Source organism: Paroedura picta, chromosome 3, assembly GCF_049243985.1.
Source record: "Paroedura picta isolate Pp20150507F chromosome 3, Ppicta_v3.0, whole genome shotgun sequence".
Taxonomy (NCBI): Eukaryota; Metazoa; Chordata; class Lepidosauria; order Squamata; family Gekkonidae; genus Paroedura; species Paroedura picta.
This window is the reverse complement of record NC_135371.1, coordinates 42,632,414-42,649,992: the sequence shown is the minus strand read 5'-3', so window position 1 is coordinate 42,649,992 and position 17,579 is coordinate 42,632,414.

Genomic DNA, 17,579 nt, shown 5'->3' with positions numbered 1-17,579 from the left:
TAGCTGTTTCCATGTCCCCTCCCCACCCCCTCCAGGCCCATCATTGGCTATTTTGGGATGAGTGGGTCAACATTAACCATATATGGTCATACAAAATTAAGTGTTTAACCATTTTAAAAAATGTATTAAAAATTAATTAACTCCCACTCATTTGGGAAAGCCTTCCCAAGGCCATTAAGAAACCCCAGAAAGCCTGATTTAAGGATGAACTCCATAGCTTTATACTCCTCGGAGGTCCTGTTCAACAACAAATCCAACCCATACATACATACATACAGTTTTATTACGGTCATAGACCAGCATAAGAAACATCCATTAAAACCAGGAATTAAAACATCTTAAAATATAACAATAGAAAATACAAAAGGTAGATAGACACAGCTGTCCAGATTCATTTAAAACAGACCATTCTATTATGAATTTTGATCGCTGCTGCGCAGAACTTGGCAACTCTATAAGTTGTGTTGTTTTCTATATCTGCAAGCAGCAGAGAAATGTAAAATTCTCCTGAGCGCCCTGGGAATCTGCCTAGCAATGGAAGAATTAGACTAGTTCGAATCTCATTATAGAATCGACATTGAAAGAGAACATGTTCCATGGTTTCTACATGCCCAGAGCCACAGGTGCATTTCCTTTCAGTATAGGGTATTTTCTTATATTTTCCTTCTAATACCGCTGAAGGGAAGGCATCACAACGTGCCAAAGTGAAGGCCCTCCTATGACTAGGTACTTCAAGCTTGGCCAGGTATGCCATAGGGAGAGATGAATATCTATTGGGTTCACTAATAATGAAAGATGGGTTATTCGCTAGGTCCTGTTGGCGTTCTATGTCGGTCAATCTCTGCTTAACAACTTCTTTGGCCTGATCATATCCCATACTCAGTAAGAGCTCAGGAGAGAACCCCAAGAGTGTGATTTTAGTTCTGATGTTTCGTTGCCAAGATGATTGATAGCCATCCTCCGTTGTTAGTGGGGCAAGGCCACGAGGGGAAAAGGACAATCTAAGCCAGTAATTTAAAGCAGTCAGCCATACTCTAGCCTCCATCTTCATGAAACCTGTCTCAAGTCTCAGAGTAACATTGGAGACACACTTTGGCACTTGAAGAGCAGATCTTAAAAATTTAGATTGAACCCTCTCTAAGGGGCCCAAGTTTCCATTCTTGGTTCTACCCCCAAAGTCTCCAGGTCTTTCCCAATCCAGAGTTGAGAACTGAAGCACACTTGGGCAGGTGAGAATAAGAGCTGAATTTTTCTCCTGTCTTTGATTCTTCCACCCCAGTGCCTCCGGAGAGGGTGTTATATAAATATAATAAATAAAAATAATTAATAAATAAATAATAAATAAATAAAAGCCACTCTCCAGGTAGGGCTTTATCAGTGGAAATCACCCCTTTGGAACAAAATCTGATGAAAAAGATGCAGCTGAAGGGAGAAAAGTTCTCCCTAGGCTTGCCAACCTCTAGGTGGGACCTGTAGATCTCCTGGAATCACAACTGATTTCCAGATGACAGAGATGGGTGCTCTTGGAGATCACTTTTGGAATGCATTGGAATGCTGAAGTCCCTCCCCTCTCCAGGAATGTCCTGATCTGGAGCTGGCAGCCCACACTGCTGCACTTGTAATCCCCCATAAACACCTTGTAAGGAAAGTGGCAAGGCCTGGTTTGGGTCACATCTATTCTCAGCATTCCACCAACTGAAGTTCTGGTTCACTTTGAGCACAGAAACTTGCTTAGTTCCCAACCTACTTGTACTTGCCCAGTGTTGGAACGGAGATAGCAAAGTGACTGGACCAATCAAAGAACAAAGCGGCCGTGCCGAACGGGCTTTCAGGTTGGCTATCGTTGCACAAGGGCTTTCAACTGTGTGTCAGTGGTGGTTGCCTTTGATGCGACTCAAATAGCCTTTTCTCTCTCTCTCTCTCTCTCTCTCTCTCTCTGCCCCCCTCCCCAATGTCTCTGGCACTCACAGCCCTGCAGCACATTTGAGGCAAAGAATGTATCCTGTCACCACGGCTGCTTCCCTTTATTTGAAGTGTCTCACTGAGCTATCTCCCAATGACATGCTTCTTTCAGTGAGAATTATTTCCCCCTGCTTCTATCTGTCAGTGTCCCCCCTCTCCACAACTGTACGCCTTGGGCCTCCATGCTCCGAGGATGTCCAAGCAGGTGTGAAGACAGGCTGGCCCTTTGTGCCGCAGCCTCTTCCTCCCCCCCTCCCCTTTGGACTCCTTCCAGGCCTATCACTTTTCTCTCTCTCTCTCCTCCGTCTTGTTTTTCAGCAGAATGCAGGGCTCGCTTCTCCTGTCACCTGGGCCGAGGCTGTGCAGCCGTTTGCTTGCTCTAATCTTGCCTTCCACAAAGGGCATTCCTGTCACTCCAGGGAATTAGAGGCATACCTGAATCTGGGGCTCAGCAGAGAGTGTAGTGTCCCAGGCCACAACTAGGGGGATCCAGATGGGCAGGTTGACATTCAAAATGGTGGCAAAAAGTACAGCCCTAGATGGGGCCTCCTTCAAATTTGTTTTTGGGAGGTGAAAAATATAACCAGTAGCCAGAGAACAGATGCAGTTCCTGCCTTCTCCTCCTTCAGTGTCCTCTGATAGCTGCATGAAATGTACAGACGTAGACATGTCATTGGCATTTAGTGAAAGGAATGAGAATGGTCAAAGGCTGGAAATGGGTTTACTAATCTCTGCTGTACTTGTAAACTGTTTCAATGAATGCTTCCTGTATTCACCCTGTGCATCCTGCATTTCATGGCCCCTTGGCTCTGTCTTTGGATTGCTTTGCATGCAATGCACAATGGCAGCAGAACAAAGATCCACTTGCTGCATCGGTAGAAGTGGGCTGATGCCTAAGAGAGCTTATTCTGGAATAAAAGGCTGCTAGTCTTTAAGGGGCTATGAGAGTCCTGTTTAATTTTTCTTTCAGCTTATGTATGCTTCTGCAATAGTCAGGTGTGGGGTTTTATCAGTCTGGAGTTTGATGACTGTCAGAATAGTATTTACAAGCAAAGTTTCTTTATCACAAAAACCGATGGAGAAGTTGCAGCCTTAGGGCCGAACTGAGCATTACAAGAAACAGAGGCTCACTGCTTAACATGGCTGCCCCCCAAGACTTTTCCTTCCACCATGTAGGTAGAGCGGGGAAATATACCAAGTTATAATATCAGGATATGGGAGGAGCCCTTCCAGATATTACACAGAGAGCCAGGTCTGCCATTTTCAGCAGCAGCCCACTGTTCCTTGTAACGCTCAGTTCTGGCCTCTGCTGCTGAAAGCTCCAGTCCTAAGCATGGTTATTGGAAAGTAAGACCCATTGGAATGGATGAGGTTTATTTTTAAGTAAACCTGTAAGGATTGGACTGCAGTAGTCAATGCATCAACAAATAGCATGCTTGGTCTGATTCATGATAGAGTGACCTAACTGAAAGGGCTAGTTCACCTGTTCCAGCTCTGTATTTTTCTCCTCTTGGGAAGTATATATTTGCATGAAGGAAGACTGGTACAAGGCAGATCTCCCCACTCAAAGCCCTGTCGCTTCTGAAGCGCTCAGAAAAGAGATTCTCTCAGTTAAAAGGCTGGGGTACTGTCAATGGATCCTCTCATTACCTTCAAGGCAGGACCCAGGATGTCCCCTCGAGCAATCTGCTTTTAACAGCCTGCATACTTGGCACAGGAAAAATAACAGGCCAGAAGATGCCAGCTGAATCCTTGTGGCATTTTGAGGACAGCTCCTTTATCAGCATCCCCTTTGTGACTTGTCTTTATGTCTGCCCAAGATGGGATTATTTGAAAGTGTTGATCTCACTTGATGAGTGTTCTTCTGATGTCTCCTCGGCTACTAGTGCTCATCCCTCACTGGCCTGGGCTTCTCACCCACAGCTCTGGCAGTGCAGAAGGCTCTAAATCTGGCAACATTTGCAGAAGCCAAAGCACTTCAGTCCTGAACAGCTGGGTGTCTTGAAATGCCAGAGACACAATGCATGAATTGTCTATTTTGCTACCTAAGGCTGTTGAGGTCACACCAATGGTTAATCCAGTTTAACAAACTTCCCATGTATTGTATGTGCTTAAAGGTAAAGGTATCCCCTGTGCAAGCACCGAGTCATGTCTGACCCTTGGGGTGACGCCCTCTAGCGTTTTCATGGCAGACTCAATACGGGGTGGTTTGCCAGTGCCTTCCCCAGTCATTACCGTTTACCCCCCAGCAAGCTGGGTACTCAATTTACCGACCTTGGAAGGATGGAAGGCTGAGTCAACCTTGAGCCGGCTGCTGGGATTGAACTCCCAGCCTCATGGATAGACAGCTTCAGACAGCATTTCTGCCGCTTACCACTCTGCGCCACAAGAGGCTCTGTATGTGCTTATATACATATTAAGTATAATAAGAAACGTATTAAAGAAAGAAAAAAGGCCTCTGGTTGATGGAAGAATGCATTTTATCCCCCTGTAACAGAGAATTCTGGCCAATTCTCCACAGAGAATTCTGGACATTCTAGTTCCCCCAAAGGCTTCTCTGGTTTTCGTCACCTTACTTTTGATATTGGAGAGCTTGTTTTGAAGCATCCATGTGACATCATGGACCTAAGTGGGCTCTAGATCAAATGAAGCCTACATCCTTTCTGGAAGTTAAAATGACTAAACTATGGCTATCATAATTTGGTCACATCATGAGAAGACAAGACTGACTGGAAAAGACAATAACACAAAGAAAAGTGGAAGATAGCAGGAAAGGAAGACCCAAGAGATGGATGATGAGAAAGACTGAGATGGATGAACTCAACATGAGATGGATTAACTCAATCGAGGAAGCCATGGCCTTCAGTTGGCAGGACCTGAGCAACACTGTTAATGAGAGGAAGTTTTGCATGTTGTTAATTCATAGGGTTGCCAGAAACCAGAAGGGTCTTGATGGCACTTAGCATGACTGTGTGCTCTTAACTGACCTCATTCCAAGTTTTCACATCTTTGGTATACTCTTTCCCAAACCTGCTTTATTGTACTCTTTTAGCCCACTTGCATTATTATTATTTCAGCCCATCTGCATTATTATGCCATCCGGATGGCAAAGTGCACATTTTAAAAAACCTCACCCACACTGGTGCCAATTTCTCTACTACAACACCAGAGGGCTTTCTGAAGGATTAACAAAAACATTTAGCATTTGCTATATTGTTATAATTCTATAGTACTATAGCATTTATTCATTTTTTTAAAAAGCTCTCGGAAAGCTCTCTAGTAGCATGGGAGTGAATATGGTGGTCATGATGGCTGACAGCCAGAAAAGGCAAAGACAATTCCCTCCATGGCCATGGCAAATATCACTGCATCCTTGGTGGTGATAAAAGATCATGTCCACCTTGTAGAAACAACCAAGATTGTGCTTCCTGGGGAAACCATGGCTTACTAGTTTGAAAACTGGTTCATGTATGTCCTGCAATAAGGTTTAAAAGAGATTCATATTTCCTCTAATGTTCAGTCTGACCTTTCAGCTGGTATGATGCGAGATGAGTTCCCAGTACATTGTATAATCTCTCTGAGGGCCAAACTGTCTATGAAACATAGGGACTATGAATGTAATATTTTAAAAAATATGAGCATGTCAGTATCCCAAAGCAGCACTAGAGTCCAGTAATAATGAAGGTAGATTTAAATAAAAGCAAACTTATTCATTCTATCCACAGGGGGCACCAGCACCTAATTGGAGGAGTTGTATGAAGGTGGAGAAGAATTTTGCATGCATGGTGGGGGAAGAAAAGGGATGGTGTGTAATAAATTTGCAGAGAGAGTGCCTGCATTTTTCATATAGCTAGAGAAAAATGTTCCTTGGGCTGTTTTGGCAATAGCACAACAGAAAGATTTCTGCATCAGCCTTGGGAAACTGTAGCTGGTTTATGAGATGCAGGAGAAAACATGGAAACCCAAGAGATCTAACAATGGGTAGTAAGGGGAAATATTCCAGTCTTTCCATCATGTCCCATTAAAGGGATTTCTCAAGGTTTAGAGTTCCAGCCAGTGCAATATCTCATGCACTCTTGATAAATTTGCTTGTTTAGAATAAGAATCATAGAGTTGGAAAGGACCTCCAGGGTCATTTAGTCCTGTACAACAGTGGTCCCCAACCTGCGGGCCGCGGCCCGGCGCCGGGCCGCAAAGGCCATGGCGCCGGGCCGCGGCTCCCTCTCCCCGCCCCCCCCCCGCAGTAAAAAGCTTGCGGCCTGGGAAGCTTCTTACTGCGGGGAGGGCGGGGAGAGGGAATCAGGGCCGGGCCGCGCCCGTGCGGCCCGCGGGTGCGGCCCGATTCACGGGTGCGGCTCGCGGGCGCGGCCCGATTCACGGGCGCGGCCCGATCCGCGGGTGCGGCCCGTGGGCGCGGCCCGCGGGTGCGGCCCGCGGGTGCGGCCCGATTCGCGGGTGCGGCCCGCGGGCGCGGCTCGTGGGCGTGGCCCGCGCGGTCCTGCCGGTCCCCAGCCTAATAAAGGTTGGGGACCACTGCTGTACAATGCAGAAACTTACAACTACCTGACCACCCACAGTGACCCCCAATTTCATGCCCCAGTGATCCACCCCTAACAAAAATCTCCAGAATCCAGCCTAGCCTGGAGGAAATTCACCTACCATCCCACAGTGGTGATCAGAAATTCACTGGGTATGCAAGGAAGGGCCACAAGAGATAAACACTGGCACATCTCTTTCTGTCCACCCACTCACAATCTGCTTAAGTTCATAAAATCAGCATTTCTGTCAGGTGACTATCTAGCCTCTGCATAAAAATTTCCAAAGAAGGAGAACTCACCACTTCCCAAGGAAGCCATTCCACTGAGGAACCGGTCTGTCAGGAACTTCTTCCAGATGGTTAGTCAAAAATTCTTTTGAATTAAGTTCAACTCATTGGTTCTAGTCTGACCCTCTGGGGGCAAGAGAAAGCAACTCTGCTCCATCTTCTCTATGAAGGCCCTTCAAGTACTTGAAGATGGTTATCATATCACTTCTTAGTTGTCTTCTCTCCAGGCTAACCAGACCAAGCTCCCTCAACCTTTTCTCAAATGACTTGGTCTCCAAACTCCTCACCATCTTCGTAGCCCTCCTCTGGACATGTTTCAGTTTCTCTGCATCTTTCTTCATTTGTGGTGCCCAAAACTGAACACAGTATTCCAAGTGAGGTCTTATGAGAGCAGAGCAGTAACATTACCTCATGAGATCTGGACATTAAATGTCTTTTAATACAGCCCAAAATCCCATTTTAAGCTACCAAGTCACACTGCTGACTCATGTTCAGTGTATGGCCTACCAAGACCCCCAGATCCTTTTCACACGTACTACTACCAAGACAAGTCTCGTCCATCCTATAGAGATGCATATGATTTTTCCTACCTAAATCCTTTTTCCTACCTACATTTATCACTATTGAAATTCATTTTATTCATTTTAACCCAGTTTTCTTGTTTGTCAAGATCATCTTGATTGGATCCAGATCCCAAAACTCATTTCCTGCCACCTATGAGAACATACAAGCAATAAACTGGGCCCCAAATTTCAGCTTCAGCCAAGAAGAGTCAAGTATTGACATTTTTGGAATTCCATCATGACTGAGAGCCATTTAACACAGACAGGAGAACTGGAGAAAGTTAGCAAGGACTAGTGATGGTTAGACGGAGACCACCATTTGGGGGATAGATTTGTGAGCGTAGAATTTCCCCACTCAGTCAAACAGTGAATTAGCATTGAAAAATTTAGAGATTCCTGGTCTGGTGTGGTTAGAAACTGCCTTTGGAGAGCTTAAGACTCAGTTAACAACCCAAGATGTGTACTGGTGTTTCAAGAAAAGGAGGCTGGGTACTGGAAAGCGTGCACCAGCCTTCTAGAAACAAACAAACAAACAAACATTAGAGAATACTAAAGAAAGTATGCTGGAGTGTTGGAAAACCCTACAACAGGGGTAGTCAAACTATGGCCCTCGAGATGTCCATGAACTACAATTCCCATGAGCCCCCTGCCAGCATTTGCTGGCAGGGGCTCATGGGAATTGTACTCCATGGACATCTGGAGGGCCGCAGTTTGACTACCCCTGCCCTAGAACAAAAGCCTCTCAGCAAAAAGATTTTAAGTACTATGAATAGCTTAAGAAACTCTCATTAGACTGAAAGATAAGAACTAAAGTACTGATTTTACCTCAGAGCAATCTATATTACCTCAGGAATTTCCCCCCTAGTTTCACCTGACCTGTTAAATAAAATGTTTTGTTAATTTGGAATGTAAGAACTTCTCAAGTGCCATTTAAGTTGTATAAGTTAAAAGGGGCTCCCATTCCTTCCCTCAGGTGCCTGGGTTGAGCATACAGCCAGAATATTACACAGTGACATGGCGGGACAGCCAAAGTTCTTTGGGAAAGGAGAAAACAGATAACTAGGATGACTCAGTCACAGAAAGAAAAGAAAAATGGAGGGGAAAACTTTCCTGTGCTTTGAGAGAGTGAAGTCATGGGGCCATCACAGCTGCAAAGTGACAAGCAGTACTTAATGGGCACAGATCAAGAGCACAAGTGTTGGCTCTCACATTCCCAAGATCCTAGTTAACATCCATTGGAAGGATCAGGTTGAGTCATCCATACCAGGAGGACAAACAGGAGCTTCTGACATCTCATCTTGGACTCCAATGCAGAATGGATGAAAGAGTTTATTGGCAAAAAAACAAACAAAAAACAAACTTTCACAAAAACATTACAACTAAGGGCCAGATTAACATAAATGAAAGGATTAGACCCAGGTGTTGTCAAGTCACAACCTACTTTAAACTTTTGGGCTGGATGAAACAGCTTGCCCAATAGAGATAAATCAAGATGGTATCTGAAGAAGTGAGCAGTGACTCATGAAAGCTCATACCCTCAGTACAAATTTTGTTAGACTTAGATGCATAGTGCTTTTTATAATGCCATCCTTATGGAATCATGAGCCTTGAATCTTTTACAAATTAATCTCATTCCAGATTTGTTTAGGGGGGGGGGACTTCAAAGAGGCATGCTTTGTGTTTTAACTGGGGAGAGTTTTGTTTTTTGTTTTTGCTTTGCCTGCACGATTGAATGCCTGTTTGTTGCTCCATGCAGTTTGCTTAAAAAAAAGAAAAAAAAACCCGTCCCCGGGAGAAGGGAGACGGAGGAGGGTGTGATGGTGGGAATTGGAGGCAGAGATAGCGCTACACACATTTCCTTAGCGTCCTGGTTGTTCTCCTGTGGCTCATGCTTTTTAGGCAGGAGAATCCACTTTATGCGATTTCCCAGCTAGTGCTTTAAAATGGAGGATGTCGCTAATGGTTTGATCCTTAAATGCTAGATGTTGGCAACGTCATGCAAAATGCCAAAAATATGGTGTCTGCATAAGGGGAGCATTTCACTATATTTATGGGGTGCAGAATGGCCCCCAGTTTCCCTGCCCCACAAAATGATTTATCTCCCCAAAGGAATGAGTACCTTTGTGGAATGTAGAAGTTCTGAATAGCATATTCAGAAATACCCGAACACTGTATTTGATTGAATTAACATTTTCCCCAGTTAATTAGCTAGCCAATCTTCTTTTTAAACCCATTTAATAGATGTATTTATCTGCAGGTGGCAAATGGCATCTTAGAAGAGGTGTTCCCTTCTGTGGGGCACAGGAGGGGGATTCTAAGATCATGGCTGCTGTGACATTTGTGCAACATTCATCATCAAAGAGCTATGCTTCTTTTCCCTTTAAAGCTTTACTCAAATTTATGCAGATTTAATAACTGATTGATTTACTTAAATTGGCATTCATAATTGACAAGAAGCTGATCATATGATTTGCCATTTCGTCCATTGCTGGCCCAGTCTTCTCACAAAGTAGTTCTGTCAGAGCTCCTCAGCCCCACCGACTTCACAGGGTGTCTGTTGTGGGGAGAGAAAGATAAGGCAATTGGAAGTCGCTTTGAGACACAAAAGGCCTGCTGTATGACCTGGGGCCAGTCACAGTTCTCTCTGAGCTCTTTCAGCCTTGCCTGCCTTACAGGGTGTCTGTTGTGGGGAGAGGAAGAGAAGGAGATTGTAAGTTACTTTGAAACTCCATCGGGTAGTGAAAGGATGGGTATAAAAAAAACCCTCTTCTTCAAAAACAGGGCCCTGGTGCATGTGGTTGGGGGAGGGCAATCATGGGAACAGCCAAACAGAACTCTTCTCCCTGATAATGCTCCCATAAAAGCACATGGATGTCTGTTTTACTATGCCAGATGTATGCATGGGTGGGAAAACTGGTACATGGTTTTCACATGTGGTAATGCGTACCTATCGCTTTTCTAGAAATGCATGGCAAGGCAAAATTTCAAGTGCAAAGTGGCCTGGTAGCACCCAGCTTGCCTGGGGAAGAAATGGCTGCCTTGCATTAGAATCTTTCAAACCAGCCATAATTAATGTAGTGTGACACTAAACCTGATTCTTTTCACATCAGAATAAATGGGAGAGAGAAATCCTCCCTCACTCCAAACAGCTTCGGCTGTGTTATCGCTGGAAATTGCTCTGTGCTGCAATTGAAACAGGCTGTATTGCACTCTGTTCCCCTGCTCACCGACGGTATTGTCTGATTCTGGGTGATATTGCATTGTATTGAGTTACAGAGCAGTCTGTCGCATTGTATTGCATTTTATTGTACTGCATCACATTGTCTTGCATTGTCTCGCATTGTGTGGAATCACAGGGCATTGCAATCTATCATGCTCCCGTTACATCCTGACAAGAGCATCATTAATATCTGCCTGTACTCATGGCCTCTAGGCCTGTGGTGTTACCTAATGTACTTGCAGCTGAAAACAATCGAAACCACGGCTGCCGGCTGATCTACTCCGATCCCACCGTGAAGTCACCAAAGTGAATGAGCCAATTTCATCCCGGGGAGAAGCATGCATGCTTCAAATAGACTTTGGTAAGAGGTGTGGCATCTTAGATCACAAAGTTAGGGCCACTCTATGCATTTTCTTAAAAGGCATGCATGAAATGTTTTCTCAACATGTATTCTACAGTTATATTGGTGAGGCACAATTTTGGCCGCAGCGAGATGAATCTGCGTAATGTTGTCAAGTGACTTTCCTTGTCTGTCATGTCAATGCTCCTGCTGAGGACGGGGCTTGAGGTCCAAGGCAGGATCGTAATCCTACAGCGCAATGAGCCAGTGCACAGCTAGATCCCATCTGCTGGATCCAGTCAGCTTAAACCGAAACCGACTTATCTTGCGCACTGGCGGGAAGATCTATTGTCTCCTTGTACATATAAGTTGGGTTTTTTCGGAGTGGGGTGGGTTGGTTCAGTTTTGACTGTTGTACCATCATGCCGGGATCATGATAAGGACCAGAAATGAACTCGCAGTGTCCTGGCTTCCTTGAACCCACAGATCTAACGTTACCTGTGGAGGTTAATGCTCCTAAATACACTTGAAAATAACAACTAGATTGGAGCCCAGTAGCATCTCAGATACCAACAAGGCTTTGGGGATATGAGCTTCCAGGAGCCCAAGCTCCCTTCATCAGATAATAAATAGCAGCTTTTCAGCTCACCAGCTTGCATATTTCCCCACCAGTTTCCCCTTAGAATCCCTGCTATGTACTTTTTCCTTTCCTGTCTCTCAGATCAGATCACGAGCAAGAGGCTTTGTCTGTCTCTCTCTCTCTCCTCCCCCCCCCCTTTGAAGGTATCAGACTACGGGAATCAAAGAGGCATTTCAGTGACTCAGGCGTTTCCCATTGCCCTATTCCAGCATCCTCTACTCTTAACGCTGAGAGCTTTTCACGTCCTATTTGGAACTGATAGGAAGCCCTTTCATTGTTTCGCTACATGGATATTAACACTGATGAAGGAAATGCTCCATCTGATAACAGGACCGTTGAAAAGAGCACCACTTCCAAATGAGCAGGCTCAGAGACAGAAGATTCCTGCCGGGCTCTCACCAGCTCAGCTACTCTCGCCCGGACAGGCCACATGGCGAAACACGGGCAAAGTGGGCCTTCTTCTTGCGTGACTGTGTTTTGGTATTTACATATTTCTTGCATGACAAATGCAAGGGGGAAAGGACCATGCCTTCTTATCCACTGTGGAGCTGAATATTGTGTCTTTTCAGAGGATGGAGTCCACCCATTGTGCCAGGAGGTGACGTGATGATCAAGTATTTGACAAGGAGGCAGGATCTTTAAAGGTTGTGTATTGGAATCTCGCTTCAAAATTATCGAAGGGTCCGGCTGTTTGGTGCCACCAGTAGATAGAAAGTGTGGGTGAGAATGGAGGACAGGGTTACTCCGCTCCCCATTATTCCTGCCGTCCCAGCTTGACAGGTTCCAACCGATGTTGTAGTATTTGGAAAAACTTTCATTATATAAAACAAGCAAACCAATAACTTACAATGGTATCTCAGCCATTGCCTGTAATTAAGAATGGTGCTGGATTTTAATTACAAACTGCTTTGGGAGCCAGTTTTGATGAACAACCCGGTATAAAATGAATACATGATCACTTAGGTCTAATTTTATGGAGTGAGTAGGGTGGGGTAAATTTCTGCACAAAAATCTGACTGTGGTGGTGTCATTCATCAACAGAGGTCAAGATCAGTCACTGGATCAGCAAATTAGGGAGGCACAGGGCCATGCTTGGAGTGAAACTGGATCTGGGATGGTTATAGATCTAATGTAACCGGAGTATTTCTGGCTTGATGTGTTGAGGAATGAACATAAGTATTTTGAGTTAGAGCATCCTAATTTTTTTTTTGCAGCAAGCTTAATTTTCTTTATAACTATCATTTACCATTCCTGTGCAGCCAAACGTCACAAAGTTTTGGGTAATGTTCAGTGAATTTCAGCATAGCACTTAAATCAGTGTCCAGATATTCAGCATAGAGGCTGGCAGTGAGGAACAGCTATTAAGTCAGCCAGTTTAGCCAAACTCATTGAGCTGGATTCAATGAAGCATGACCCCAAGGCACTGTTCATGGGTAAAGATCCTTCCTGCGCTATTCCTTGCTCCAGCAACCCCCCCCCCAACTTCTAAAAACTGGATGCTGTACGTTGCAGGACCCATGTGGACAAAAGCCGTGCAGATTGGCAGTGGCTGCAATGAGGAGGAAGAGGGAATCGTGAGAATTTCCATCTTATTTTCCTTCCATTGGTGCAAAAGGTGACAATGCCAGAAGACCAGGGCAAGGAGAAGATCACCCAGCTCCTCCCTCTCACTGCCGTATTCTGAGCTGTGTGGCTATTTGTCCATGCAGGTCTTGTGACTTTCAGTATCAACTTTTGGGAGGCTTCAGAGGTTGCTGGGTGGTCGTGCAGATGGGAGTAGTCCATGTCAGCAAGTGCCTTCCACTAGCACTCTACTGAATTCAGTCTATAGAGAAAACCATGGCTGTGCCATGGAATGACGCTTCCCCATGTTTCTTTTCCATAGGACGTCTTCTTTTCCTAGGCAAAAGGAGCCCATCATGTCTCTGCATGAAGGAATAAATGGCAGAACCTCCAAATACAAAAGTAGTATACCTCTGAATTCCACCCGTGGAGGACAAACAAGAGGAGAAGACCACCCTTTCCATGTCCTGCTTGGGAGTAATGAGAAACCTCTGAAGGGATGCTGTTGGAAACAATATGCTGGAGCTCCATCTGAAAAAGCAGGGTTCTTGATGGGGTTTTTGATCTTAACAAATTATTTGATTTTAGAAATCCATCTGGCCAGAGCTTGGAACCTAAACAGGAGCAGTACTTGGAGGGGAGACCACCGAGGAAGACCATGGCTGCCACACAGAGGAAAGCAACGGCAAACTACCTCTGCTCATCTCTTGCCTGTGCTGTGAATCGGTCGTGCTCTGTGGAACACTTTGCCTTTTATGAGTAGGACTTTCTGTACAGTATGAGATATAGTAGGGGAAAGCTGTGCTAACCAGATTTTCTAGTTATAGCTTTCCATTGCTGGCCTTTGCACATCCTTTCTTCCCCCAAACTTTCAACTGCCCTGAGTCTGAAAGACAATGATTGCTTAAAAGTCTCTATCCAAAATTGGCTTCACACCACACTTCTCTGGCAGTCCTGAAAGTCATTTCCTCTGGCTGCTAGCACCCTAATCAATTAGCCACCTATAAATAGCTTGACTGATTTCACCATGACATCCTCCCAGTCTAGTTGCTGCCAGCTCCAGGCATTACCTGGGAAACTGGATTCCTCCCCACCCCCCAGACCAGAAGAAGTTCCAGGGAGGGGGGGGTGAAGGGAAGGACAGGGAGGGGCCGCTCCGGGCAGCCTGTGTTCTGTCTGCCATAATGGCTTGTACCTCCGGTGTCCTTTCCCAAAAAATATTATTCACCACCCTTTATTGGCAAAACTGAACAATGCTTTTGTGATAGAGCTTCATTATAACACATTCTGCTTGAGGCATTTGGACTCTACAGCAGAAGAGGTTTGAGATCCTGATTTCTCTGTACACTTTAAAAAAAACCATACAGATTGTTGCTATTGGATATGTCCTGTGTTATTATACCAGGAAGTTTTATATACATTGGTGGGCATGTATATAGTTTGTACCCTGTATGTTCTGTGTGCCCAGACTTTCTGTACAGTATGAGATATAGTAGGGGAAAGCTGTGCTAAGCAGATTTTCTAGTTATAGCTTTTCATTGCTGGCCTTTGCACATCCTTTCTTCCCCCAAAACTTTCAACTGCTGGCAATGCAGCAGGGTCTGGAGATCTCATGAAATGACAAGAGATCTGCAGACAGCAGTTCCCCTGGAGAAAATGTCTACTTTGTAGGGTGGATTCTATGTAAAATCCAACTTTCAAGAGGATCCTGGAACAAAAGGTAAAGTGGGTCATCATGTCATTGCTGACTGATGGTGACCCCATACAGTTCCACCTCCTGGGGTTTTCAAGGCAAGAGGTGAGCAGAAGTGCTTTGCTATTGCCTTCCTCTACATAGCAGCCTTAGTAGTCTCCCATCCGAATACTGGCTGTGGCCCGCCCTGCTTCCAAGCTCTGGCGAGATCAGGATAGTCTGGGCTCCAACAGGTGCTAATGCCGGAATGCTCCTTTCCAAATAAATCTAAGCAGTGATGAAACCATGAAATTCAAGAAAGCCCTTAGCAGAAGAATTCTCCCCAACTGGGTTTGGTTTGGCAAACGTTTGTCATTCTAATGTTCACATGCTACACTTCAGTGTGGATAATGGCTTGTCTCATTTTAAGGATCCTTGTGTTACCTTAGGTCAGACTAGAGTAAACTGTGAGAAAGTTTAACTGGTTTTCATAGGGCTTAAGAAAACCCAAGGATGATAACTTCCAATGACTGCTAGCCATGACAACTAAATAGAATCTTCCTGTTCACCAAAAGAATACACCTGAAAAATCAGATGCTGAGGAACAAACAGCAGAAAATGTTTGTCATCTTCTTTACCTGTTTGTGAGTTCCCAGGAAGGTTCCCTATACCTTTCTGTGCCCATCGATTGTTGTTTAGGAGTGTACTGGTACCATAGTCAGCAAGGCAGTGTTTATGTCCTTAGTATATCTCACTTATCCTCACTACAGCTTTGAAAGGATGTTGTTGGTAGATTAGGTTGTGGGAACTTAATTATCCTCTATGCAGTGGGCTTCATAACTGAGCAGGGCCTTGAACCTCGCTCTCCTACACACATCTCATACCCAACTCAATGTACAGACAATTTTGTTTTCCCCAAGTATTTGGGCTACGGGTGCCAACCCATAGCTAGGATTCCATTTTCTTTTGAGATCTACTTCTTTGTAAAAGCTAATCAGGTGCATGAAGCATAATCAATGGAAAAGAAACACCATTATAACACAGTATGAAGGGTGTGTTCTGGCTAGACAGTGCCACTTGATGAACACATGGATCCGTCTTACACCAAGTCAAAAGACTCTTGGTTTATTAAGGTCAGCATTATCTGTTTTGAATGGCAGCAGCTTTCCAAGATTTCAGGTAAAGGTCTTTCCCATCTCCTATGATGTGATCACTCTGATTTAGAGTGCTCAGGTTGGCCTGATCTCGTCACATCTCAGAAACTAAGGTAGTCCACAGTAGTCCCTGGATAGGGCAGAGTCTGCACTTACTTTGTTTATTCCGCTGTGGATCCTGCTGAATCCAGATTGATTTGAATTCGGGTCTCCCCCCCTCCCCATTGAAACAGAAAATTGTTCTGCACATGGTTAGGGAAGCTCAGAAGGGGAGGGGGGAGCCAAGCACAGCAGGAACCTCTTTCTTTTCTTGAATGGGGGGGGGGAGGATTGGAGACAGAGGAGGGAGAAAAAAACCAAGAGGCAAATCTCTACTGAGAGAAGTTTAGGCTTCTAGAGCTTCTACTGAGAAAAATTAGGTCTTCCCCTTTAAATCCTGGAAACCAGGAACTGACGCCCTAGCCAATCAGGGCTTCTTTACCACAGAGTTCAGGAACAAATTTGAAGCAGGCAGAGCTCCTCATGCTTTCTCATGCTTTCTCAATCTGATTCTTCAAATATTGAGGTTTATATCCACTCTAGGATATTGCAGGATAAAGGTAGGGTCACTCCGGATCAATCATGCTCCGGATCAATCATGCGGAGGGAAAATGCATTCAGTGGAGATGGCAGGGACTGAATTGACCTGGCATTGGAATAAAAGCTTTGTGCAGACTACACCTGGGAGACCATCAAGGAAGCCCAGGGTTTCTACGCAGAGGCAAGCAGGAACAAGCCACCTTCTTTTGCCTTGAAAACCCTATAAATTGCCATATGTTGGCTGGGCCTTGGCAACACTTTCCTCTTCTGCTACCTGCCCCAAGACTGCAGGAGCTAAACCTGGGGCATTTTGTATATGTACATCCTCCACCACCCAGGCACAGCCCCTTCTTGTCTTTTGTTGCTCTCTTGGATTATGAGCAAGATAACTGAAGACAACGGCCAATCTCACCTTTTGAATTGGGGAAGCTGTGGGCAAGGACAACATTGCTACAAATGCAAGCTCAGTGAGTCTGAACTGCAGAAAAGCCAAGAAGGCTGGCATTCTTCTATCTGGAGCCATTTTCAGTGCAGCCATGTGCTCACCGATCCTTTTGATATTGCCACCGAGGACAATGAAGCCAGATGTTCATTCTTGATGCCTTAAATCAGCCTGGATGGAACTGTGATAATCTTCTTGGGTCAATGTGCACAGGAGTGTCCTATAATCCCTGACTTGTGCTTTAGCAACGAGCAGGAAGCACCGAAAGAAATCCCTGCAAAAGTGGAACTCTAGTGCTATTTCAATGGCAGGTCTGCAACATTCATTTCATGAATCACTTAGGTCAGCTGATTTCAAACTCTTTTGATTAACTAAAGAAGCTCCTGGTTAAAGTTAGAATTTTGGTAGATATTTTGGTAGACTTTTTTGTTGAAAGGTGACTATTTTAAATATAAAATGTACATTTCCAAAATGGCACCCGCTCTTCTCTGTGATGTGAGAGGGAATTCACCTGATACGGTACCTGCTGTGACATGTGCACACCATGCATAATTTAAAAACGGAGAAAGCATTTTTTTTCAAAAATAGGTTTGTATGCAAATTTTAACCCACTGATTAA